The sequence below is a fragment of the Schistocerca cancellata genome, chromosome 8 (assembly GCF_023864275.1).
Source record: "Schistocerca cancellata isolate TAMUIC-IGC-003103 chromosome 8, iqSchCanc2.1, whole genome shotgun sequence".
NCBI classification, from domain to species: Eukaryota; Metazoa; Arthropoda; class Insecta; order Orthoptera; family Acrididae; genus Schistocerca; species Schistocerca cancellata.
The window spans coordinates 167,996,914-168,008,117 of record NC_064633.1 but is presented as its reverse complement, the minus strand read 5'-3'; positions in this window follow the sequence as shown (position 1 = coordinate 168,008,117).

The following is an 11,204-nucleotide window of genomic DNA, read 5'->3' as shown; positions in this document are numbered from 1 at the left end:
TATGTAAGTTTATCTGGAAAAATGTGCACGGTCTGATGTGCAACGACAAGAAAAGCGACCTGCTAACCTTACCTTGCCGGGCACTTGCCAAGAAAAAATACGATAATCATCAGTAAGTAGTCACATAAATATAATTGCATACGTGGTCATAAAATGTGTAAGTTCATCTGGAAAAATATGCACGGTCTGATGTGTAACGACAAGAAGAGCGACCTGCTAACCTTACCTTGACGGGCACTTGCCAAGAAAAAATACGATAATCATCAGTAAATCTTCATGTGAGTATAATTGCATAAGTGGTCATAAAAAAATTAGTAAATGGCATTACAGTGTGATAAATCATAAAGTATGTTCATTCAATAAAGGGTTTGATGTTGGAGACATGGTGATTGCCCTTGCTTTTTCTGGTTCTCAAAGTTTCGACGTGTACTACATTGGGGTGAGGAATGCTGCGAATTCGATATGGACCTGCATATAGAAGCTCAAATTTACTGCATCTATTCCTTCCTCTGTTGGATAAATAGTGTGTACATACTAATATCTTCTGTCCAATGTGAAAATCACGGCGTGTACAAACCTGTTTTTTGCTGTCTTCTCCGGCGCTCTGCGGCACGTTTGATGTTGTTCAGCGCAGTGTCAATTATTTCATGGTGTCGTAGTCGACGAGATGTAGGAAAGGTTACTAATTCTTGAATTTTGTTAGGTGGTTCAACATTTTTCAGTATAACAGACGGAGATAGCATAGTAGATTCATTTGGTATGGAATTAATTACAGTCTGGAATGAGAGTATGTGTGTGTCCCAATCAATATGTCTTTTATGGCAGTATATTCTACACAGTTTACCAATTTCTTTCATTAATCGTTCACAAGGGTTCGAAGAAGCATGGTACCTGGATATATAGATCGGAGAAATATTTCTAGCTCGTAACATACGTGTCCATATAGCAGATCGAAACTGTGGTCCATTGTCGGAAATTACTTTCAACACATGCCCTACTTGAAGTAGAAAATGTTTTACAAATGCTTTCGAAACAGTTTTAGCAGTAGCTTTGCGTAACGGAGTGAAGGTAACAAATTTTGAAGTGAGTTCAACAGCGACAAAGATGTAGCAAAAACCTCTATTAGTTCTGGGAATCGGACCAAAAATGTCTACAGCGGCCACGTGTCTCAATTTAACAGGTACAATGAGATGTAACGGAGGAATATGTGAAGTCGTATCTGACTTAGCTTTCTGGTAGATTTTACATGACGCTAAAACTCGTCGAATACGTTTCTCCATGTTGGTAAAATAACAGTTCTGTCTCAGTATAAGAAAACATTTTCTGGCTCCGTAATGTGCGTAACTTAAATGAGTATACCAAATTAATTTGTTAACAAGTTCGTCAGGAATGCGTAATAACCAATTGTTGCTGTCAGGGTGAGAGTGGCGAAACAGAATATTATTGCGTACAGTGTAATGGTTTCTTCGTCGTAGGAACAGTAATGTCACGTAAAGCTTGAAGTTTTTCCGGGTCAGGCGCAATGCCTTCTGCTGAAATTACATGTCCAAGAAATTTTATAGAAGTTTTACCAAAGTGCGATTTACTGAGGTTAACTGTGAGTCCTTGTACACGAAAAGTTCGTAACAGTTGTTCAAGAATCAGATTGTGTTCAGACCAGTTAGCTTCTGCGATAAGAATGTCGACTACGTACGTTGTGATTCTGTCTTTCAATGCAAAAGTGTGTATCGGATGTCGTCAAAAGAAATAGCGTTTTCGTGAACAATATTCTCTGTGTCAAAAGTATTGCTTGCGTTACTGGAAGATGCAACCTGTACTGTATTTAGTCAAATTCTATCTGACGTTCTATTATTTTCGGGACGATGCTCTGGCATTTCCACTACTTGAACTGATCTGTTATTTCTTCCTGACGTATTACATTCGGGATGATATCTACTGTCTGGTTCATTCATGGTAATATGTTGTTGCGGATGATTTTGCTGCTGATAAGACCGTCTGTTATTAAACATACGCTGAAAATTGTGCTCATTACTTTGACGTCTGTCATGATAGTCATTTGTATACGGTGCATTGCGATAGGAATTGAAATAGTGTGTTTTCTGTACATAGTTATTTCTTTGTTGCTGTGCGTTACTATTTGATGGAGCTGAGGCTATACGTGAAGACGGCGAAACATTAAAGCTTGATTGACCTTGTACATTACATTATTGGTTAGGTATGCTAACCGCCTGGCTTTGATGCTGTTGCTGTGAAAAACCTCTATTGTTACCAAAATGCGGTTACTGATAATTTTGACGACTGCTGAAAATGTTGTACATACTGATGATTACAATTTTATCTGTTATTAAAATTACGGCGGTAGTTGTCATTTCGCGAGCGTATAATGATAAATTGTCACTTTTGGTAAAACTTGTCATATCAGGTTTTCTTTACACATTCCTAATTCTAGATAGTTCGATAGTTGAATAACTGCTCTGATAGAGATAAAGGATAGTAGAAGAGAAGGCAGCAGTGCAGAAAACTAAAGAGGAAACAGCACTACTACGGCTCGGGGCCCTGTGCCCGCTACGGCACATATTCATCGAAGCGTAATGAATCCCCTGAGGTCAATTACGCGCTGCAAATAAATTTCAGTGTCTGCGTTACAGGCAATGCCGGTGAAAATTCAAAAGCAAGTTGTTGTATACAATCCAATTCTAGTTTCTGCGTTACACGCCAAGCTGATGAAAATACAAAAGCAAATTGTCGTATCCAGTCCAAAGCCTGTACCTATGCTCTGTCATTTTTAAATACCTTAGATTTTTTTTACAGATGAAAATTGCTTGTAATCAACATTATCGTCTCTGAATGTGTGAACAGGTTCAGGATTGTATGAGAATCTATTTGTCTGTGACTGTTCGGAATCTAACTCACGTACTCTCTGTAAATTACCTAAATTATACTGGCGGCGTGAGTCTGATAAATGTTCGCTAAGTGGCGTCTGCTGTGATGTGTTAAAGGCTGAAATATTTTTCATTTCCGTCACTTCGTGCTGTAAGGATGACAATTTTCAACGTAATGTATTATTGGACGAATCTATCTCACTGATTTTCTGCTGTAAATTTTGAAATTCGGGTGTTTGATTAAACGAAACTGGTGAAGTATCGTCTGATTTGGTGTCATTATTACTTTCGATAACATCAATACGACTGGCCAATTCATCATATTTTTCAGTCAGTATTTTTACCTGATCATCGTTTTTAGTGTCACAAGCATTAATTTGTTTTTGTATTTTACGTGTGGTTTCGTTCAATTTTTTAACGTCTGCTTTGTTGGCATCGGGATCCTGTATTAATTCTAATTGTTCAAGTCTGTCGGTCACTGTCTGAAAGTCTACTGTGAGTGTATCTGTTTTTGATTTAAGATCGGAAATTTCATCACGCAATTCGGTGTTCAACTGTTTGATTGTATTAATTTCGTCTGATACCGAAGCAATATTGTTGTCTACGTATGTTTTTGCTTTCGTAAACAATTTGCGTTTATCTTCCTGTCTCTGTGCGGTAATTGTTTCCATGACTTGTCGTTTTACTTTATTTTGTTCCTGCATGAATTTACGGTAACGCGTTTCACTGTTTTGTAGTTGGTGATTAAAACGTTCGTCAATTTGACTGTTCTGTTGGTCGAATTTCGCGTCTACTTTTGCATCCAGTGTGCGCGAAAGTTCTGCTGCCATTAATTTAAACTCGTCGCGTAACTGTGTTGCGTTTTCAGAGCATTGTTTACTGACTGCACTAATTTCGTCTCTAAGTGACTCTGTTGCAGCTGCTTGCGTATTCCTTAATTCTTGAGCAACAGATCTAATTCCTTCACTACTTTTCCTAGCACTACCCTTAATTTCCTCACGTAATTGTTCTTTAGTATCATGACATTGCACGGCATCGGCTGTAATCTGTTCATTAAGTTGTTTGAAATTTTCATTAAGGTTGTCCTGTTTTTCACTCAACTGTTTGTAATTGTTGTCTAGTTTTTCATTAAGTTGTTGTTTGAGATTTTCATTATTTTCATTAAGTTGTTTGAAATTTTCACTCTGTTGTAGCAATAGTGCCATAATTTGATCCAACCCAATATTACTTACTCTATTCTCTGTGCTGTTTGATGGCATACCTGCAATTGTCGCGTTTTGAGTATCCATTTGGATATTCTGTGATTCTTGAAAATGTTTGCAAATCGGATGTGCACTGTTAGTCACTACCTCGAAATCAAATAAATTTGACGTACTTTGAGTACATTGTTCATTTTCGTTAGAAATAATTATCTGCTCACTACGTAAATTTTGTAAACCGGGTGTGTCAAGCTGGGCAGCGTTCATTGTAACAGAACGTCTCGCGTCTTCAATTGTCGTTAAATTAACAGAGGACATAATTGAATTTATTTGTTTATCATTAGGATCAAAATCAATATTAGTGATCGGTACGCACTGATTATCCGTAAATGGAGGACTGTCGCTATTACACTCAGTGTTGCAAGTATTATCGGTCAAGCTACTCGAGCCGGCCGAAGTGGCCGTGCGGTTAAAGGCGCTGCAGTCTGGAACCGCAAGACCGCTACGGTCGCAGGTTCGAATCCTGCCTCGGGCATGGATGTGTGTGATGTCCTTAGGTTAGTTAGGTTTAACTAGTTCTAAGTTCTAGGGGACTAATGACCTCAGAAGTTGAGTCCCATAGTGCTCAGAGCCATTTGAACCATTTTGAACCAAGCTATTCGAGTCGGCTATTTCACTCATTGTACATCGCGATGTACTGTTAACAGTCTTTCGCGGCATTCTTCACAAATCAAAATTAAGCACAAACGAAACAAGGACATTGCAAAATGCAACAAACACAATTACAACAAAGAGCAACAAATTGCCGATGATCTGTGAAAGAAAGAGTGACAAATTAGTAAATGCGTTGCGCCAGATGCAAACTACATTTATGTAAATAAGAGCAGATATATGATTACTTATCAGAAGATTCACCAAGAAATACGATCCTGGCCGGATGTCGCCAAGTGTAATCTCCCCACAGAATTATTTTAAATTAGTAACCAGGAACCAAGTGCAACCTCCGCACAAAAATAATAATTAAATGAATTTTATATATTGTAACCTCTGAACAAAATTTGTTCCCTTTTATTATCTCCGTGCAGAAATGCATTCACATTTAATGTAACCACAAAATTCAATTCCTAAACCCGGAAATAATAAAAAAAATCAGTAACTTGGTAAATTTTATGACGACAGCAGCGCTGCGCCTCGGCCCTGTATTTTGAATAAAAAAGGAAAAATTCTTTCCTCATTAAAAACTGCGAATATATCTGCTCTTACGTAAAAATTTTTTGGCACAGCTTCGTGCAATGCTGGCCTATATTATTTTTTTTTTAATTCTTGGAAGGAATGATCATGCATTGGAAATATTCTTTAAATTGAAATGAATGTTTTTCTTAAAAATTACTTTATATTATTAAAATTATTCTTGGGGCATTTTTTTAAAGAAATTAATGACAATTAATATACATTACTAGATATCCGCAAGGCTGCTTCTTTACCTTCTACAATAATACTCATCCTCCAAAGTCACGATCAGAGCAGACTGCCGACACGCGCAGGCACGCGCCGACAACTGTCGACTACTGAAGACTACTGATGACTAATGCCGACTAGCGACAAGCAACAACTAACTACATACTACTCTCTGGTCAGAGACTCTGCCATGCCTCGCCCATCGCCGGCAACGCACACGTCTTACACGGTGACAGGATCCAACGTTTTGTGATGCTTGTAGCGTGCGCATACCCGTGCGCATTTTATACCGCGATGCAAGGGCAGAAGGAAATATTGGTGGGGATCTGTCCTCTATTTTAGTTGCTGATGAGGCGATTGTGACTAAGGTTTTAAAGTTTTGTTATGTTTCTGGACTCTAAACTTTTACACTGGAGGTTTGAGTGTGTTGCAGAATGGCTGGCTCCCCCTTTTTTATTCTTGCGGTCAGCCAGCCACTTCTATCTGTCATGTTGCTTTAGCTACTTATACCACTTTCTTCCCGTTTAGTTAATGTTTTAATATTGACGAGATACTTCCTTCTGTGCTTCTGTGTGGGTACGCACATAGTCTTCCGACTTCTGTTACCTTTATTTTGCGTGCTGTTTATATTCTTGTTTAGCGTATTTTACCGACAAGTGTCTCAAACTGTTTTCCCGCAGGCGCTGAAGACCTTGCTGTCCTGCGTCCATACCAACATATCCATCCAGCCATCCATTCATCAATACATTCTCTAGACAATAGCCACGTATACTACTGAATTTATGTACAGAATTATATCACTATACTACAACAACTGTCCGTCTCCAAAGCTGGGTCGTCAGCACTGTTTCGGTAAACATGTGGAGGACCAACGTTCTATCCGCGGTACTGCCTGGGAATTTTACTTAGTGGGGAGTCTGCCAAGGGGGGCACTCCGCCTCGTGTGATATACTGACGAGCTACTCGATCAATCAGTAGCAGTTCTAAGGTCAAAAAATCCAAGACTATCCGGAAGAACGGTGTGCTGACCGATTTCCCCTCCATTCCACATCCATTGACGCCATTGCCAGAGTATGAGACGACTGTCTGTCGGGACCGACTGGCCCGTGTAGAGTCAGAGCGCGGAAGTTTAATTTTGCTTTTTTACGACATTTGTTCAAGAGATATTTCGTCACAAACATATAGATGTATGAACGAATGTTTTATACAGAGGAAATCGACACTTAAATTGGGGGTGGTAGTTAGTGGTTCTTAAGCTAACACATTTCCCGAATGTATGTTTTCATTTAATTAATACCTGTGTGAGCTTTCTTTTATTTAATAATGTGCAGCTCCTGAACTCTTTAGCTACAACTTAAGGATAATTATAAAATACAAATAAAATATTAATTACAATTTGCAGACTCAATATTAACTGGATGCAAGTACAAAATGGTACAGCGGTGTTAGTTAAATGAATTATGGTTTCGCACGATACAGCTGCATATTTTAAACTGAAGGCTACAAAATATCAAATTAATGAAAATTTAGCTGTACGCCCACTGAATATGGACGAGTGCCCGAAACGTATCTCCTCGTTATTGAAACAGGTTGTTTTTTTTCTCCACGAAATTTAATCCGCAGACACAGAACCTAAGCATCACTACCATGAAAAAAAAAATTAAAAAAAACAGGCAGAAAAATGTTCCTTTCAGGGCACAAAATCACTAATATGATTCTGTTTGTTTAAAAGATTCCGACAGAAAAAAAGGATACCATCTTCCCCATTCTATCATCCTCATCATCTTTAAAAATTTTCCGAAAACATTTGGGGTGCGAACATATTCACTTTTTTTTCCAACGTACAACGCACCTCAATCTCACACAAATACTCCTAATTGTAACTCACTCACATGAATTAGTCTACGACAGTTAGTCGCTTATACCCACCCACTCTCATTTGCCCTTTCTTGCTTCATTCAGCCAGACCCATTGTCGTTACCTCTTTGTCTTTCTCTGTCATTGACTTCTGAGTCACAGCCACAGTTGCCTTCTTTCTGTGCTACTACTACTGTCTCCTCTCACTCTGACTGCCTCGATTACTGCTGACGTGTCATTACTTGCTTCCTACTGCTGCTTTCTGTTCTCGCTGTCACTATCTCTTCCACATTGTCATTGTTATATACTTTGTCTCTCGTTATCACTAACTCTCACACGCTACCACTTTCTCGTTATCACTTCATGCACCGTCCCCACCCCAGACACACCAACTGCCTCCTTCACTCTTCTCCTAACACTGTTCTGTCACTTTCAAATATGTTCGACCGCCACCACGTCCCTCTCTTTCTCTCACACTACCGTTGTCGCCTTAGATCTTTCTATAACATAGCGACCGTCTACTATCTTCCAGCATAAATGAATTTTCCGTGTCATTACCACTGCCATGCCACTATCTTATCTCTCAGCATAAAAGAACGTAAATATATTCGCATACCAAAATTTTTGTGGTAACTTTTAAAGGGACTGAGGAAAGTAGAAGGAGGCAGGTGGCACCCTTTCAGTCAGAATCCTGTAAATAAACAGGCACATATTCTTGCTTTTTTTGTGCTCTGATACGAGGATTCTTCCACTGTTTCCGTTCTTATTCCTGCAGCAGCATGGCATCTTACTCATATGAAAAGAAATGTATTGGTCGCTAAAATTTAGGTAAGTCCACTCACATGAAATTCAAATAATACTAGATTAATTTTATACCTCAAGGTGGATTTTACCCGCATATAAATGTTGCATGTGCTTCAGTGCTATAATACGCTGTTCCCAGGTAATAACTGAGGTAGTATATATGGTTCTCGGGCGAGACGTCGGATGCCATAGTGAAAACTCCACAATATTTCGTCAGCGCAACTGGCCGACATCTTCAGGTACGGCGAACACTCTGCTAAGGCATGACTAGAGCCCTCTATTTATGCGAGTCTTAGGCAAGAAGTGCGCATGCGTCGAGGAGCACAAATTCGATGGCCAATAGCGACGATATCAACCGATAGCTGGAAGGACAGCAACGCCACCGGCAAGATGAGGAACCAAAGACTTCGGCGCACGCGCGGAGGCTGCCGCTGCTGCTCTGCGCTGCCATCGGCTGCCGAGAACATCGAGTTATTCCGACGTTCGCTAAGGTTACGCACTTCATAAACTCTGCAGCCCCCAAAAGGATAAAAAATCGAGCAGGGCACGCACTGATAAGAGAAAGGATTCACCATACTCGGCGATAACTGGACGTCGTAACTAGAGAGCTCTTGGCACTTCATTTGAAGATATCGTCAAAATTGTCCACAGATTCTTGGACGTGGGCTGACAGCGCTACTTGGGCGTTCTCAGACTGGAATCGAAAACAAGACGCAGCACGTCAAATTGACAAGTTTCATCGCTTCAGAGACCGCTTACCACAAGAAGAGAACAACGAAGTTCGTAGACTAACTGTATGCAATCTAGCGGACATGCCTTTGCCTGACGCGGAGGTAACGGTCTTGGAGGAGGGACTGAACTTCGCACCGACTCCGAAGACACCACCTGTTCTGGACATCATTAACTCCGTCGAACAAGGCATCCTAAAACTTCCCAGGGAATCTGCCGAGGAGATTCGGCTGGAGATTTGCGTGCTCTGACATGGGCGCAAGTGCCTAAGAACAATATAACTGCTGCAGAGAGGTCAGTGGTTCGATCCCTACGAGAAGATACTGATATTGTGATTTTACCAGCGGATAAGGGAAATGTGACTGTTATCGTCTCCACGTCAATGTAACTGAGCAAGATGCGTCAGCTTTTGGACGACTCTGCCTATCGCATACTAAATAAGGACCCCACAGCCAAAATTCAGTGAAAAACTGTGGAGCTCCTCAAGAACGGCACGATCTCCGATGTGTTTGCTAAGAGACTACGTACACAGGCGCAAGTACCTCCCAGACTATATGGATTGACCAAAATTCACAAGGATAATGTGCCACTGCGGTCTGTTGTGAGTAATATTGGGTCACCAACGTTTTATCTCGCGAAACATCTGGCAGCGCAACTGAGCTCTTTAGTAGGAGAGTGTGAGTATCATATCAGTAACACACAAGACTTTATTCGTCGGCCCAAAACTTACGACTCCCACCAGCAGATGTACTCGTAAGTTCTGACGTAGTCTCACTTTTTACTCGAGTACTATTGCAGGAATCGTTGTTGCTCATTAGCGAGAAGCTGGATGGGGAAGTTTTAGACTTATTCCAACATGTGCTCACCTCGACGTACTTTTTATTTAATGGACAATACTTTGAACAGACTGACGGCGTCGCAATGGGTGGTAGTCCCTTGTCACCCATTGTGGCTAATCTTTTTATGGAAGACTTCGAGCACTCCAGTCGTCGGATATGAAACCTACGTGTTCTTGGCGATATGTGGACGACACCTTTGTTATCTGGCCTCACGGCACTGAATCGCTGAATGTATTTCTTGAGGATCTTAACTTGCTTCATCTCAACATCGAGTTCACCGGGGAGATGGAGAAAAACGGCGAACTTCCATTCCTGTATGTGTTGGTAGGGAGAGAAGAAGATGGCACATTAGGTCACGCAGTGTACCGTAAACCAACACACATGGACTAATACTTACTGGCCAACAGCTGTCACCATCCTTCGCAACGAAGTGGCGTACTTAGGACGTTGGTTCACAGAGTAAGAGCCATATCAGACTCACGCAGCTCATCCAATGAGCTAATCTATCTGCGTACCACTTTACAACAAAATGAATATTCCGAACGGGAGGTTCTCCGTGCCTAACACCCGAAGTGGGTTACCAAACGTGAGGAACTGGAAGAAGGCGAAAAACAAAGGGGAATGGTCATCTAACCATACATCGGCGGTGTCTCTTCAAAAATAGGAATATTATTGAAGGTCAATAAAGTTAAATGTGTCTTTCGTCCGAAGGCAAAACTCAGAGCTCTCTTGGGCTCATCTAAGGACAGCCTTGGCCTAAGAAGACCCGGTGTTTACGTACATCGGACAAACTTATCGCACTGTAGAAGAGCGATGCACTGAACACGGACGCTACACTTGTCTGGAGCAACCAGAGAAGTCTGCAGTGGCCGAGCATTGTCTCAGTACAGACCATTCTATGAATTATCAACACATAAAATTCTCGCGTCGACGAGTTCGTACTGGGACAGCGTTATTAAGGAAGCAGTCGAAATACGTAGCTCGACGAATCTTGTAAACACAGACACGGGCTTTCAGCTCAGTACAGCTTGGAAACCAGCAGAGGCCATATTGAAGTCGCATCGAGCAGAGAGGAGTACTGTTGGTCATACGACGGATGACGATTCACCCGCAACATAAATATTCTGCTGACAACGGGAGGATAGTCACGCGCCCACGCGGACGCGCATCTTTCCTTGCGGCTTCTGACAGAGGTCGCTGGGGCGGCCGATGGCAGTGCAGAGCAGCAGCGGCAGCCTCCGCGCGTGCGCCGAAGTGTTTGGTTCTTCATCTTGCAGGTGGCGTTGCTGTCCTTCCAGCTATCGGTTGATATCGTCGCTATTGGCCATCGAATTTCTGCGCCTCCACGCATGCGCACTTCCTGCGTAAGACTGGCATAAATAGGGGGCTCTTAGTCATGCCTTAGCTAAATCCCTCATCCGCCCTATCCTTTGTTA